General features: G+C 38.6%; 1 long non-coding RNA gene and 1 other non-coding gene across 2 annotated transcripts in view; one reads left to right on the top strand and one right to left on the bottom strand.

Annotated features, from left to right (window-relative positions):
- Positions 1–950: 950 nt before the first annotated feature.
- The window catches only part of LOC135320082 (uncharacterized), a 375,701-nt gene continuing 359,921 nt past the window's right edge, over positions 951–16,730 (bottom strand). Inside the window, exon 7 of the long non-coding RNA XR_010379238.1 lies at positions 951–1,079. This is a non-coding gene — a long non-coding RNA (uncharacterized LOC135320082). The remainder of the gene's footprint in view (positions 1,080–16,730) is intronic.
- Positions 10,867–10,939, top strand: TRNAI-AAU (transfer RNA isoleucine (anticodon AAU)). The gene has a single exon. It is a non-coding gene; the product is annotated as a tRNA-Ile (tRNA).

Genomic DNA, 16,730 nt, shown 5'->3' with positions numbered 1-16,730 from the left:
CAGTTTCTGTAAAACTACATAGATCAACAGAGCCAACTTTTCTCTACTGTGCTGTCTCAAAGGCTGTTAAATGGTAAATGGGACTATATCTAGATATTGTTAAAATGAAATATAAAATGGAGACTGGACGCGAGAATTCCCAGAACAGACAAAACCATTTAAGCCATGTGAGCAAAACAAATCTTAGCTTATTTCATGAACAGAAGTGAAACTGAACTTAGGTTATTTCTTGTAAATGCCTCCGACAATCATAAAGGAAACTTAAGTCATCTTAAAAATGGTACCAAATAATCACTTTTAACCAATCCCCTGCCACCTGGAAACCCTTATTGTAATAACCAATCATTGTAAAGATTAAATAAGTTACTCTTGAAGGAATGAAATAGCTCAGTGGTAGAGCACATGCTTAGCATGCACGAGGTCCTGGGTTCAATTCCCCAGTACCTCCACTAAAAACAAAACAGATGATTAGCTTGCTCAATTTCACTTTATAAGACACCCTGTAACTTCACGCCCATGAGCCTCATATCAGTTTTTATTTTTGGAGGTTCCCAGTTCACAAATTGTTCTTATATGCCCAATAAGCTTTTACTAAATACTATTTATTGATCTGGTGACTTCGAGCTATTTCTGGATTTTTGGCAATATATAAATTGACTCAACCATTTATATGGAGTTGACTACGCAACTCTGAGATAGAAAGACCTGCCAAACCATAAGCACATAAACTTTTCTGTTCCTATTAACATGTTCTATAGAATAATCGTTTGGACACCATAGTCCACTGAACTGGGTTCTCAGTTGTTGAATTAATCAGGTCTCTTTCGATTGCAAATGACAGAACCTCTATTCAAATCAGGATTGAAAGGCACTGGATACCTCAGTAAGCAACCTTCAAAGGTACAGTAAAAACAGCCCCAAGGATGGTTGGGACCAGTGACTCACCTGAATGCTGTCCTAGTTTCTGTTTTTCGTGCTCTTTGGAGAAAGCAGGAGGGGCATGTGAGAAGCGGGCCAGGGGAGAGGAGGAAGCCAAACAAGTATGCTGTTCCAAGCCAGGTCCCAGCTTCAGCCTGACCCTGCAGGGGAGCGCCAGAGAAAGCAGAAATTATAACTCAGAGTTTGCTCCGGCTGGCGGCGAGGGAGGGTGGTTTTCGTAAGCCTGCACCAGGAAGCCCCCCACCCCCACCCTGGGGAAACGTGAACCCGGGCACTTCTGGCTTCACGTGTCAGAGCAAAGATGCTCCATTAGCCAATAGAATGGCGCCTTAAAGGTGTCACAGGTGTGGATCATTAAATTCCAAAGCACAGCGAAGCTCCAGTAATCCGAGAGCTGTTGTCCTAATAGAGTCACAGATGTAGACCATTAGATGCAAACGCACACAAGCTGGGCAAAGGATGCACAGAAGCGGTTCAAGTTCCCAGAGGGATATGGGTCGGATGCTTACAATGTCCACTACAAACACTATTGAAGTTATTTTTCATCTTTTATCTCTGCCTATTGGCTTCGCCTTTCCCCCAGCACACAAGTTTCCTCCATGAGTCAGGGAACGTGGCTGCCAACTGCTCTTAAGTATCATATTCTGTAGCTTTCACTACCAAATTGGGAGCTTTGCAATCAGTGCCAACCAGAAAAGGCATCAGGAAGAACTTACATTGTCCTGGTTTGGGTCCAGTGGCCACTTCTCTACCAATGAACTCTAGCTTTGGGAATAGGGTGATATAAAAACCTGGTGGCCCTAAAGAGCTACATTTGAAGTAAAGAAAGAAGCAGTTTCTAAGAGAAGAAGGGCTGTTACCGGAAGAAAGTAAATATCCTAGGAAGACAAAAGAACATTTGGTTGGAGGATGGAGCCGTCATGGCCAGAGTTACGTGTTCACTGCCTGAAGGGCTGATCAGTGCTCTACATAGACATCCTATTTCAGGTTACATCCTCGCTATGGCTGGGGGCTGCAGGCACCAGTTTCTAGCCACAAAAATAACAATGAAAGAGATTATAAATTGGGGGAAAAAAATCTCAAAAGGATGCCCTGTTGGGATAGATATAAACATGAATTCATAATAATTTAGAATAGATTTTATATGAACATGAATTCAGTGTTCATTAATGTAGTCCATTGGATTCCTATGTATGGACTTCCCTGTTAAACTCAAAAGGTATTTCAAAGGCAGGAAATACAGCTGGAGGAGAATTGGACCATTTTGACTGTCTAAATTTATCTCTTAGCCTGATTTTTCTTTGTGTGACTTAATAATTGTGATGCTTAGTAATGCCTAATCCGACGAGAGCCTCACCACCAGTATCTCAGAGGTGAGATACCTGCTTGTATTTCTCCAGTTTAAAAAGATTCCATCTTTGTTCATTTAGCATCCCTTTCAACCTATATCCCCACTTCTGTTTATCAAGCATTTTTAGCGTAACATGTTCTGATATTAGCACAGCCTTGCATGAATATTTCGGTGTGCTGAGGGACAGCGTTGTTATCAAGCATCAGCAGCTGCTGTTTATTGGTGATAAATGAGTTTTGTTCCATCGAGAGCAATTTCCCTGGTTTTTACTCTATTATCTAGGTAGAGATGAAGGATATAATATATCCTTAAAGCGGTACTCACACAGTTATCCAGCTAATGAGGCATTGTGGAGAGGGCTTGTGGAGAGAGACAGAGAGAGAGGGAGAGGAAGAGAGAGGGAGGAAGTGGGGTTGGGGTGGTAGAAAGAGACACAGGCACAGAAAAAGAGAGAGAGACATAGAGACAAAGAGAGACAGACAGAGAGACAAAGACACACACAGAGGATGGAGAGAGGTAGCCAGAGAGGAGGGAGGGAGGGAGAGAGAGAGAGCACAAACCAGAGGCAGAATCTGAAAACACCGTGGCTCTTCCACTGTGTATCAATCTCCAGGGCTTTGCTGTGCTATAATTTGTAAGGAAATATTATCTGACTTGGGAAGGTGGCGAATCTTTAGTATTTATGATGAACACGTTTCCAGGATTGTATTTCATAATAAGATGGGTGCTTCTGATGCTGTTTGGAGTTAGTCTCCCTAGTATTGACAGCAGAGGCTTAATTCAATGAGTAAATTCATACCTACATGTTGGCAGAGGCATCGCTGTGTTTACCTCTGTCGAACATGGAATCGAGGGAATTAGGTGGAAACAGTTCATCAGCCTGGGCATTCGCATACACTGTGTGCAGGGCAGAGAAGTGTCACCCGTTGCAGGAATAAGTTTCGGGAAAATGGAGTCGTCTGCAAGTTGGCTGCTAGGAGATCAATTCAACAAACGTTTCTTGAGCCTATGCCACATGCCAGACCCCATGCTACATGCTTGGGATTCCAAGGTAAATCATAGTTCTCACTCTCAGCAAAGTACATAGATTATTTCAAGTCCTCGTGGTGCATACTGTGGTGGGACTGAACTTATGAGGCTCTGGAAATACAAAAGAGAGTTATCTCATGTCTCCTGGGTGGTGAGCACGGGCCAGGGCAATTTGTAGTTCAAAATACAGCAAAGATGGGGAGGTTGGCGGGTCAGGATGGGCTACATGGAGACCACGAATCCAAGATTTGAGTTACCTGGCCTGAAGGATATCCTAAGTTGTTATCCTTAATGCTGTTCATCAATGGCTGTCCTGATGCTGGTCAAGGTAATGCTTTTCCTTAGTGGTTATCATTAATGCTGGTTCATAATCGTTGTCCTAATGGTGGTTAACATAACGCTTACCCTGGATACACTGGTCAATAGTAGTTACTCTTAACGTGGGTCGGTGTAATGCTTATTCTTACGTTATCCTAAATGCCGGTCAGAAATGGTTATCTTTAATGATCATCTTTAGTGATAGTGAACAGTGATTGTCATTAATGCTGGTCAACAATGGTTAACCTTAATGCCTGTCCCTAATGATTATATATTATTGTTGGTCAGCAACTATTTATGGCTTCCTCTACTTTCTGGTCACATGACAGTATGTGCTTCCTGGCCCTCTTATAGATGGGTGGTTTCAGGTGACTAATTCTGGCCAAGGCATTGTGACTAGAAGTGATATGTGTCGCTTTCAGACCAGAGGAGAGTTTAATCCCTGGAGTGGCAGCCTCCAGAGCGCTCTTTCCCTCTTGGATGGTGATCAGTAACATCTGAGGTGGTAGCTGCTCCATTAGCATGATCATGATGAGCAGAGCAGCCCTGTAGCCCTGCAATACACATGTAACATGAAGGATAAATAAACATGGCTAGTTTCAAGCCACTGAAATTTGAGTGGCCTTTGTTCCTGCAGCAGAACATAACCTATCTTGACTGATCTGGGGACAATGGCTGTCAGAACCAGTTGCACATTGGATTCACCATTGGAGCTTTCAAAAGATGTAAATATCCATGTTTCACTGCAGTTGGAATACAATCCATAGGTCTGAGTCCTGAATATCATCACTTTTTAAAATTGAGTTTTAAATGGAATTAAAAAAAAAAAAGCAAATAATGAGTGGCTAGAATGTAAACTTCACAAGGGCAAGGACATTGTCCTGGTTACTGCTCTTTACCTGGTGCTTGGGACAGTATCTGGCACATAGTAGACAGTAAACAAATGTTTGTTAAATGAATGAATATATGAATAAATGAATAAATACAGTCATACCTAGTTGATTTGATTTTCCTACTCCCTATGCTATCTACTCAAACCAAACCCATTACCTGGGGTCCTCTTCGAAAAGGATGCTCTGCCTTGGTTACTCTGCCTACATTCTAACACCTGGATTTCTGCATATGTGTCATTCCACCACTGTTCTGAGCCTGTGTTTGTTACAAGTCCTGGAACACTGATGATTAAGATGTACAGATGTCTGCACAAAGGCCATGGACCATTATCTTACTCCCATTACCTGTGTCCTGCCTGCTTCTGGCTTCTCCCCCTTCCCATAGACTCAGGCTGCGCATGATCCTTTTGAGTCTGGGCACTTGCCTGGTTATATTCTTGTCTTTAATAATCCCTATGGTTCTCACACTTTATGTTTCTTTAGCAATGAGTCCTTTTTACGTAGTTCTTTACATTTCATTTCAAGCTTTCATAAACTGTATCCTGCTATATAACTGTGCTTTATAAGTTGTAGATTCACAATAGACTTGGAGTTCTTTTGCCAGTGAATTTCACAATCATGGTCTTGGAATCTGTAAGGAGGTCATAGTGAGACTTGTTTATATTGGGGGCACAATTTTAAAAAATACTCTCTTTTATCCCATTTTTACCTCTTCTGTCAGCTTATTCATCTTGACTGCTATTCCATTTCTGGTCAGAGATGTGAAAAAGAAAAATGATACTTCTAACAATCAAACCTCTCCCCAGGCTTCCCAAGTCACAGTGAACTTCTAATTGTCTGATCTTCTAAAGAACCTTTTGTGGCCTGAACTAATCATCTTGGCACTTGGATTGTGTTTGATTATGTGTCTGGTTCCTGTGGATAGTAAGTTCATTGAAAAATTAAGAGTTCCCTAGTAATTACTGTATATCCTCCACAGTGCTTCGCAGTCGAGTTGATATTCAATACATTTATTGAGTAAATACTTGAATGAGTACGCTTATTCAAGTATTATAGTAAATATATGATACTTGACTGACTGAATAATAGAATAAATTGTATATGTGTATATATATGCCTTTATTATACTCCTCAATTGGAAATTTATGGTTTATAACAAGACCATAGTTACAGGGAAATGATCCTAAATCTTGACGCTCATGTTACAGTATTTAATCACTTATAAAAATTAAGAGTTTCCAAATTCACACACCCATCATATTCTGTAGCATCTCACCACAACTATTGGTTATGAATTTTAAGCAATGCTCCTAGCAAGACTAACGCCCAAAGTGTCAAGCATAATCAAATATTGTCTAGTTGCACAACCCTGCTAAGCACTTACAGGAGAAAGCTCACGTGCAGTTCTATTAGAGAATGTTTAGTGTTAATGAATTTTCCACCAGAAATATAAATGCATAAATCTGCCCCCCAGCCAATCATTTCTTTCATTCTAGTAAAAAATGCTGTGCTTTAAACAAAGTGAGGGAATCTGTATAAGATCACTGGTTTTAAGATCTTTCTTAAAACCCTATTTTTAGTCATTTAATATAGTGGTTCTTTTCATACATTTTTACTTTAAAAAAATATTTTTTCTGAATAAATTTTAAACTTCTTGAAAGAAAGAGCAGCAAACTTCTTGTGATCAAGAATAAAATTTTCTTGGTCACCTAGAACAATGCTTAGAATAAGGGTTGTGTTCATTAACTCTTTGTAAATTGAATTAAATAATTGAATACAGGTAAGTGTGCATGCAACATTGATTTTGCATTATCTGTTATAAAATAGAGACATTAAATCAGGGTTTTTTTTTCCCTTGTACCATGGACCTCTTTAGCTAGTGAAATCTATGGCCCGCTTCTCAGAATCAATGTTTTGAAATGCCTAAAATAAAATGCGTAGATTTTGGTGGTATCAGATTCACGATGACTTGAATTTTGCCCCTGGATCACCTCATCCATGGACTCCAGGTTATGAATCCCTGCACTGGAGGCATGAAAGTCTAATGTATCAATTATGACTGATAAATAACTGTTGCCACCATGTGCACACATTCCATGGAAAATTCCGTGTAATTTACTTACGATAAAAATCTTCGAGTGGAATCAGCTTTTCCAAAAGTATCAACAACATTTTAAGTAACTTTATGTTATGAAATATGTGTTCTGACAAAAGTAAATGAGAGTATAACTAACGAATAAGTGATCTGCATAGATTTTTATGGGAAAAGGAGAATTCACCATAGACATTCCTCCTTGAAGATGGTTCAGCCTATGCATCACATACAAAATAAGCCGAAAACATAAAGATGTGTTTCTAACTACTGATGCATAATTGATATTTTATTTTTTTAATTGTGTTGGGTTTCTGTTTGTCTATGTGTTTGAAAAGGTTCCCTGGTACCTCAGTGGATACAGGTATATTGTCATGACCTAAACTGAAAACTGATAATAACCAGTTACAATCCATGGTTACTAGCTTAAGTTCGACATTTATAGTAATCCTCTGGTAACAGTATAGGGCATGACCTACATATAGTTATATATGGGTGTACACACGTGCACACACACACACACACAGGCTCACATTCACTGGAGGCAACGTTGCATAATGGAATAAAGTTGGGATTGAAATCAGATGGATATGGCTTTGAATCCTGTCTCTTCTACTTAGTACTTCTGTGACCTTAGGGGCCTCCCTTTCTCCCTTCTTTCCTCTTCTGTTTCATTCAGAACTAGTCATGCTGTGTTTTGCTGGGTATACTGTGAATAAACAAATGGATGTGAATCCTGTCTCTCTAAAGCCTCAGTTTCTTCATATTTAAAATGAAAATTCATCATATCTATTTTATAAAATTGAGGTGAAGAATGTGATGAAATACTAAATGAGAAACAATTTATGGAATTCCTGACCCACAATAGGCACTATCTAATTTCATCACATACCAAACAGGCCCTATGAACGGCTGAGGCTCTCCAAGGAAAATCTTTGTGGAAAAAGAACCGTTAAAAGAAAATGGGGGTGGGGGAGAGTTGGAGGAAGGTGGTCAAAAGGTACAAACTTCCAGTTATAAGATAAATAAGTACTAGGGATTTAATGGACAACATGCTGACCTTAGCTAACACTACTGTGTGATGTATAGGAATATTGATAACAGAGTTAATTCTAAGAGTTCTCATTAGAAGGAGAACATATTTTCCTTTTTTCTTTTCTTTTTCTTGTATCTGTATGAGAAGATGAATGTTAGCTAAACAGATTGTGGTAACCATTTCACAATATATGTAAATCAAACCATCACGCAGTACACCTTAAACTTACACCATGATGTTAGTCAATTATTTCTCAAGAAAACTGGAAAAAATAAATATAATAATGTACTTTAAAAAAAGGAAAATTGGAACTTTGGGGGTCCATATTGCATTGGAAAATGCAATATAAATGGCTTTCCCATGAGATTTTGGTATCTTTTGGAAGTGTTGACCTAGCAAAAGAGCTCAAGGCCTACTCACCCTATCCACTATGTGCATCTTTGGTTCAGCTGGTAAACCTCACTAGAGCTAAAAAGACGTGACAAACACTGATTTAAAGTAACGAAGGCTAACACAAATAATACGTATCAGAAATGTAAGTCTGTAAATGTAAGTGGTTCCCAAACTTAAGCATGAATTATCTGGGGGACCACAGATTGCTGGGCCATATCCCCAGAGTTTCAGACTTTTGCCCAAGAATATGCATTTCTAACAAGTTCTAAGTGGTGCTGATCTGCTTTTCTACACTTTGAGGAGCACACTTTGAGGTCTAGACTTTGCCACACTACAAATAGTAGTGTAACAGAAGATCTATTGGAGTTCAGACAATCTTGCTATTTGCCAGTGGACCACAGAACATCACTTGAGAGCTCCCATTTTAAAAGGAATGGAGAAGAAAGACAGGAAGCGAGTATGGTAGACAGAATTATGGCCCCCAAAGATGTCCATGTCCCAATCTCTAGAACCTGTGTTACCTTACATGGCAAGAGAGCCTGTGCAGATATGATTAAGTTAAGTACCTTGAGATGGGGAGATTATCATGGATTATCTGGGTGAGCCCAATGTAATCGTAAGGGTTCTTATAAGGGAAAGAGGGAGACAGAAGAGTCAGAGATAGGGAAGGAGATGTCATGACAGAAGCAGATAAGGAGAAAGATGTGACAACAGAAGGAGAGACTGGAGTGATGGGAGGAAGGGGCCATGACCCAAGGAATACAAGTAACCTCCGGACACTGGAAAAGGCAAGGAAGACAGATTTTTCTCACAGAACCTCCAGAAGAAACGCAGCTCTGCTGACACCTTTTTCTTAGCCCAATGGACCTATTTCAGATTTCTGATCCCCAGAACTGTGAGTTAATAAACTTGTGTTATTTTAAACTGCTAAGTTTATGGTAATTTGTTACAGCATCAATAGGAAACAAACACAGCAAGTAGGAGACAACCCAGCTCTTTGCTTATTTTACCCAAACAGGAGCTTATTAGCAATGCTTCAGAAGGCAATTATGTATTCTGCGCTGTAAGGATGTCAGTAAACAGTTTTCAAAATGAAGTTTCTAAGATAGTCAATGGGTCTACAGATGTGGTACCAGCCACCACTCTACTCAACAGTACCCTCTGTATCTCCTCCTCATCTTTGCTCCAGTCGACTTCTGCACCAAGTCAGCTGCCCTGAGACTGCCAGTTCCAGTGTAGCCATATGAGTCTCAATGGGAAGTCAAGTCTGCTCTGATTCACTAATAGGAACTTCAGGTGTGTTGGTCTTATTTGCTGCCAAACCTTTCAGATCAATGAAATCCAAATATATTGTGAAGTCAGCCAAAGAAATTGCATACACTGTTCTTGGTTAAGTTTACAGAGACTTCTCTACCCATTCCCAATTCTCAAACATAGATTGTTCAGATTGTTGTGAAAACTAAGGAAAAACAAATATATTTATGTATACATGTAATTATAAAACATATATATATATATAAATAAATTCTTAAAGAACATCTCTGATCGTCACTTGTCCCATTATAATGTATCTGGACACCTGGATCAGTGAAGTGCATGTTTTCAGAATTTTTATATGTACCCACATCCTTCATATTTACAAACATTGCTAGGTAGTCCCTTCTTTGAGCACATGCAAAATCTTACAATTCACATTTATAAAAGGCACATGACCCTCTAATATTTTGATGCTTTTGAAATAATTACGTACAATTAATGTGAAACTCTGTTTTTCTCCCAATGGTAATTTTCAAAATTCATGGTGTCCTAGATGAACAGAAATACAGGAGTATTATTTTTTTTGCTTGGAAAAAAATTATAACTAATTTTAAACATACATTTAGAATTTCCTGTGAACATTTGGAATAACACTAAATTAATAAAATGTAAACATAGATTTTTAATATTCATAGCGAAGATACACTTTATAAACACTTGAAAGCTTTCCTGCGTCGTAGAAGAGCTGAAGATGGTCTGAAGGTCTTTACTTCAGCGGTTATTGCTGATATAAAATGACAAATGTGCCTTCAGTGAAGAGCAGAGATAGGAATCTAAGTGCATCCCTTATGGAGACAAGAGTTTTCTTTAGGCGGTGGGAATGCAGCTTGTAAAGCAGGAGAGAAAACACATATAATTTTTTATTTACTGTATTGAGTCTGTGGGTTTCTCTCTGTCAGCATACTTAAGAACAAATGACCTCATTCATTGTTGCAAGTCTGCGATCTTCATGTGGCGTATAGCCTGGAATTATCCAAATTCCCCAGACTAAGCTTTGATAGGAATAAAGAGTGTGGTTCATTGCTTTCAATATGAAGATACTGAGGACATGACTTTGGTTGGATTCTAGCATTTAACGGGATGTAAGTGTGGGCCAATGTTTTCTGCCTCTCATTTGACACCAGCTGCCAGTGTGTCTATTCTAAGAATTAGGATTAATCAATGTCGTGTATTCATTTTATCATTACTTGTTCAAGTGTGGGTAACAGTCTATGCAGATTGATTTGATATTCCCCAATACGAGTCTCTTTCAAATGCAGCATAGAAAAGAGTCCTCATTTGGTATTATAAGAAAGAGAAAAAGAGAAAATTCACTAAAATTAATAGGAAGCTGGTGATATCCTTTAGAGATGCTATTGATTTCACCATTACTCTAACTTGCCGTTTATTTCTAGTGGAATGGTAATTTAGGTCAATAAGTAATTTACATTCAATGAATGTTTGTTGGCAGAATGAGTACCATAAAAACATCTTTGGTAGAATTGTTCCTGGGGAGAGGGGAGGGTATAGCTCAGTGGCAGAGCGCATGCTTAATATGCATGAGGTCCTGGGTTCAATCCCCAGTATCTCCATTAAAAAAAAATAAACCTAATTAACCCCTACCCTCACACACACACACACACAAAAGAATTGTTCCTCATTGGAGACTTACCCACACACAGTTCATTACGGATATGTAGTTGGCCTAAGGGGCTCATGAAGGCAAGAATGTATATGTGAGTTTGGATTTTGAAAAATTCTGTTTTGCTTCCTGTATTTTCCTTTGAACGACTGTAGAATGATTTTCTCCCGTTACATGAATGACACTTTTGAAAAGTTTCATTCCCTGCCCGTCTGTGTTGACGTACATGCCCCCTTTCATGAGACCTATATTTTCTTTATATTTCCAAATTTTCTGCCTTTATTGGTAAACCTATTACAGATCCATTCTGACACAAAGATCTTTTCACATACCACTGTAATGTCAGCATCAACACCTAAGACTTAATGTCCCTTGGTTGTCAGGTTTTTTTTGAGAACCATAATTAACTAGATGCATGCATCGTTGATGTTTACATGCAACAGATGGCTTAGCTGGGAGAAGCAGATAAATTTAGCTTCTGTTGGGCATGTATGAGTAATATACTGGAAGGAAAAATGTGTAGAAAAAAATGACTTGAATTTTCCTGTATTTTGAGAGTTTTGTAAATTCAGCTTTGGGGAACTATATCTTTTTATAATATTGAAGTTCCTTGAAGGTGGAGGTCTGGCAGATATTTGCCTTGGTGAAGCGATGACATGAACAAAGGGAAATTTGTGGCTTTGGAGTCTGGAGCAGGACCCTTGGCTAATCATGGACTCTTAGGGAACAGGTTAAGTAGCTGATCCTAAAGCACAAAAGCTAGTTATGACTCATCGTAGTTAGAGGAAGTGTTAGGTTCTCAAGACAGGATTGCTGGTAGATAAACGAATGAGTGAGTGAAGGAATGAATGACTGCCAAGGATAATTAGCAAGGGCTACTAGTCACAGTTTGTTTACAAAATCCTTTCATAATGCATTTTACTTGAACTTCATGACAAATCCATATGGTGGAAATTATTGTCCCCATTTTACAGCTGAGAAAGACAAGTGTTCAGAAAGGTACAGGGACTTATCCAACGTTCTCAGCTGGTAAATGGTGAAGGCAGAATTTAACCACAACTTTTGACTCCAAATTCCCTACTCCTGTGGTTCTAGCCTGCCATGTCGTATTGTCTATGTTCAGTCTGAATTTGAGCACCAAGGAGGATCATGGAAGGATTTCTGGTGGGATATTTGTGGGGCTGCCAGTATCCTTGAGGGCCTAACCTAGGTCTCCCTTTATTTACGGCTTATGAGAGAGGAGGCCCAACGTTCCCTGACATTGGAGAAAAAACCCTGACCCTCCCGCCCCGTGATGGCAGCAGCTTCCAACATAGAAACCAGAAGCTATCTATCTGTCTATCGATCAATTGATTGATCTATCAATGAATAATTGACACATAAAATTGTAAGATATTTAAAGTTTACGATGTGACGTTTTGATAAACGTATACATTGTGAGGGGATTCTCTCCAGCAACTCCAGGCAGGTAGAGCCATATCTCTAGAAAATAAAAACGATTCAACCATCTTCCCAGCTTAACTGTGAAACACCAAGAGGGCAGGGCGCACACCAGTCTTCTCTACAAGTGTTTCCTCAGTGCTTAGAACAATTTCTGAAGCATAGTCGTTCCTCAATAAACACACTTATCTATCACTTAGTGACTTAAAATTATACCTGAAAACTGGATGGCAAAATGAGAAGACTTTTAAATGATAAAATATTTCCATTCATATTAATGGGAAAGATTATGGTGCATTCCATTCCAACTGGATACCCCTAATTGATCTTTACAGGTAGAAAAATACTCCAGCTGAACAGTGAAAGTAAGCTTTTATAAGTAATAAACAATTTGGAAGTAAATGAATACCTTTTGACATGAAATATCATAAAAGCTTATTATAGTTGACAAAGACGGAAGAGACGTCTTGAGAGTGGGGCGGGGTGGCAAAGAAGGGGTATTAAGGAGTCGTTCTTTATAAGGTGCATTTTTCTTTCTGCCCAGTTTATCCACTAATGTTTCAACCCTTCAAGAGATTATGGCGATTTTGCACTCAAACTGGCCTTAAAAATATCATTGCACAGAAAATCACTTACAGGTCAAAATAAAGGCTAATTTATGAGAGGACTTTGAAACATGTGAGGATACCTCATGCACCCAACAGCTTGAAGATCTTAAAAACAATTTCTGTTACTGGATACAGGAACCCATAGCAAAGCATTTGCATTCATTATAATAAGTCACACAATTCCAATATATTCCATGTGATTTTCTCTGACTAGGAAACTATTGTTTTGAGTAAATTGAAGAATGTATGTTTTTCTGAAATGGTAATGTTGATACATTATTTCTTTGGTGTACTTATTTAGTGCTTTTTAGGGTGAAAACAAACAAAAAGAATCATCTCAAAGGTGGAATAACTTTCCAAGAACTCTTAGGAAGACAACGATTAACTGACAGTCACTATGTGAAGTAAATCTGTATTTGCTGTTTGATTTAACCCTGGCTCTGAGCAAACTAGAAGCTCAAAATTGACTTGGATGATGCTGACCTCTGCTGATGAACATGCATGGCTCTGTCAAAAACTTATTAACTTTGCTTTCGTTGGAACAAAGCCCAAAAACAGTTGATCTGCTGCGTGAAGAGGGAAATGAGGGCACGGTAGGGAGAAGGGTTGGCTCCAAAGACCCCCACAGCCCAGGCTTTCCCCCCTCAGATCCCATCTGTCTACCCAGATGCCTTTCTCCTTACTTCCTTGCACCCCTGTGATTCATCACATTTTTAGTTTTGAAAGTCTCAAAAACAGCTTGAAAAGGCAATTTGAATTTCAAACCTTGGTTTAGAGATATTTTAAAAAATCTTCCTAATGTTGGTAAAAAAAAATGTACTCAACTCTTCCATTAGAGTTTAAAGGTAGGTAGATACTCTTGGAGGACTTTTAGTCTGTTTCTGCTTTTACTTTACATAATAATTACTAGTTTGAGTTATCTTTTTTCCCAGAGTAAATGCAACTCCTCATGGAAGAGCCCTTATTCTTTTTCACTGTGTTATCTCCTATGCTTCATGTACATAAGGTACTCGCATCGTCTTTTGAAAATATAAATGCAACAGATGCCACATGGAGAGACTGTAGGAAAGGCTATTTTAAAGATTTCCTATATATTTATTAATAAAGTCATGCACTTATATGCATGTTGATCTCCCAAAGAAGAATCCAAGTAGGTGGCCAGTATTCTAGATTATCTTGTTGATGTGCATCCTAAAATTAACATTAGGTTTCCAGTTTTAATCATAGCCCAATTGTCTAAGCATCATGACTCTAAGATAGATTCCATAGCTGTGGTTATCTGTATTCTATCTAACACAATGTTTTTTCAATATCTGCGTTCATTTCTGTTTACATGTCCTTTGAAACTCTCCCTGGAACCTCATGTAGATATACTTGTTTTTAGGATCCCTTACTTTTGCTTTGGGTGGTTACAGCTCATCTTGGGATCCTGGCACATTTGTCATCTGGAATTATTCTTTAACATAGCATGGAATAAATTGACCTTTAGTTTTCAATGTTTTGAGGCATCAAAATTAACTCAATCATATCACTTGATTCAACTTTTACCCGCTTACTAGTTTCTATCCTGTAGTATGGAACCAGACATTCAATGTCATAACATAAAAATTTTAGGAATCTGAAATTAGCAATATGCTAACCTCAAGGTATGCATTCTAAAATGTTACTTGAATGCTTCGAAGTTGTAAGACACATTCAATGTTCACGTTTGTTTTGTCTCTAATAAGAAAAACTTATTTTTGTTCCATAAATGGTAACAGATTACATGAAGAAACAATGGAGAATTTGAATTTATAACAACAGCCTTCAAGACAGAAAGATATGCTGATATCCAAGTGAAAATGAAACATCTTTCGGTATTTGGAAAGGAAGGTAGAATTCCAGAGATTGTTTTCCTCATCAAATGAGAGCTAATAAGAACTGATGACTGAGACAGGTGGTAGAATTAACTAGGCCAACCATCCAATCATACAAGCTGACACAAATCACTTGAATGTACTTTTCAGGCTGAAAACATGGGTTCTGAAACCCATCAAAATAAATTTTACAGATGGTTTGACGAAATGTCATCATGTAGGATACAAATCATTTTCTGCACTCTTTTAATACATATTTGTTTTTTTTAAAATAAAAAGTCCATCCTAGAGGTTTCTTTTAGCTCATAATTCTACTAACAAGAGTTATCAAAATAAATCTATCTCATGTATTTCATGTTATTACCTGAAAAACACACATGTACACAATCCACCCACTTCCGCCTTGTTAGAAAGAATGAAATTGTATTTTAAAGTGTTTTGATACTGTGATGTTTTAATGACGGGTGTTAAGGATGCTCTCTGCTGAAAAAGAGAGAGCATTGGTTATACCTAACACTGCTGACCCGATCTAGCAGTTAGGGTACGAAAACATTCTGACTGGTCTCAAATGCTACCAGGGAGAAGGTTAAGTGCTGATCCTAGAAGGATCAAATATCCCACCAAATCACATGGCAGGTGCAACCCAAATGGGCCTGGACTACGTTAGGCACAGCCTGGTTAACTGTCCTACCCAGACATAATTGGGTCGGCTAATTCCCTAGACAAGAGAGGAAGACTGATTCTCATGGAACTACGTGAGTAGAATTTTCAACATACATCATTCTGGGAGAAGGGTATCCATATATTCTTTCACAGCATTTCAAGGGACATTTAGTGACTTATTCAAGGTTGATTGCTCTTCCAGCAGGAATGGAACCTGGACCCCAACCTAGTACCTCAACCCGTGGTATTTTGCATTTCCCATGACATTACACATGCCAGACAGCACTGACATACTGGTAGATGTCTAACAACTGGGTCTCCAAGGGCAAATAAAAAAGCTCTGATTTGTAGCAAATTCTCCCACGATGGCCTGTTTCAAGCTACCGATGTGGTATCGTTGTACACAGAATTGGAAAGTTACGCACAGTAGCACATTATTATATACTGTCTCCACCGTACAGATGGAATAGCAGTGAATTACTGCAAGCACAAAGGTAACAGTAAAACAATTTCAGAAGTAATGAGTTTGAGTACTACCTTTGCTTTTGATAACTTATTTCATTGTAAGTTTGTATCATTTAATATTTAAAAATAGCTGTGTTTGACCACTGGCTTGCAGAATTTCGGAACATTTCACAGTTGGCTCTCATGAGCCAGTACACCCTGGCTCCAGCACTCCACTGCCTGCTGTTTGCATGAAGACGACGGATAATGAGTCGGCACTTTAAAGATTTCATGTTAAATCTACACCTTACTCACCATTTGTTACTTCTTATCTATTTCTGTGTCTGCAATAGGAATACTTAGATGACAAAAAAAAAAAAAGGAGAATGTGAGCATCTTTTTGAAAGTTTACAAAGGAGCAAATTTGGAAAGCTGAGCCAGACTTTGAAGCCAGGGCCAGAGAGAGGAACTAGGTAGGAACTGGGAGCTGCCTTAAAATTAGGAAGGAGGTTTAGAGACTGAAGCAATAAGCAAGAAGGTCTTGTGCTCCTGGACTGATTCCCAGAATAATTTTTCTCATTGCTGATCACTAATGTGTCTTTCCTAGACAACTCACAGATATGTATATATACGTGTTTGTGTATGTGTGTGTGTGTGTGTGTGTGTATATATATATAGATATAGATGCCAGTTTTATTTTAGAGCTATAAATTGCTACAGGCCTATTAAA

Source organism: Camelus dromedarius, chromosome X (genome assembly GCF_036321535.1).
Source record: "Camelus dromedarius isolate mCamDro1 chromosome X, mCamDro1.pat, whole genome shotgun sequence".
Classification (NCBI taxonomy): Eukaryota; Metazoa; Chordata; class Mammalia; order Artiodactyla; family Camelidae; genus Camelus; species Camelus dromedarius.
The sequence above is the reverse complement of the archived record's forward strand: the minus strand, read 5'-3'. Positions and strand labels throughout refer to the sequence as shown.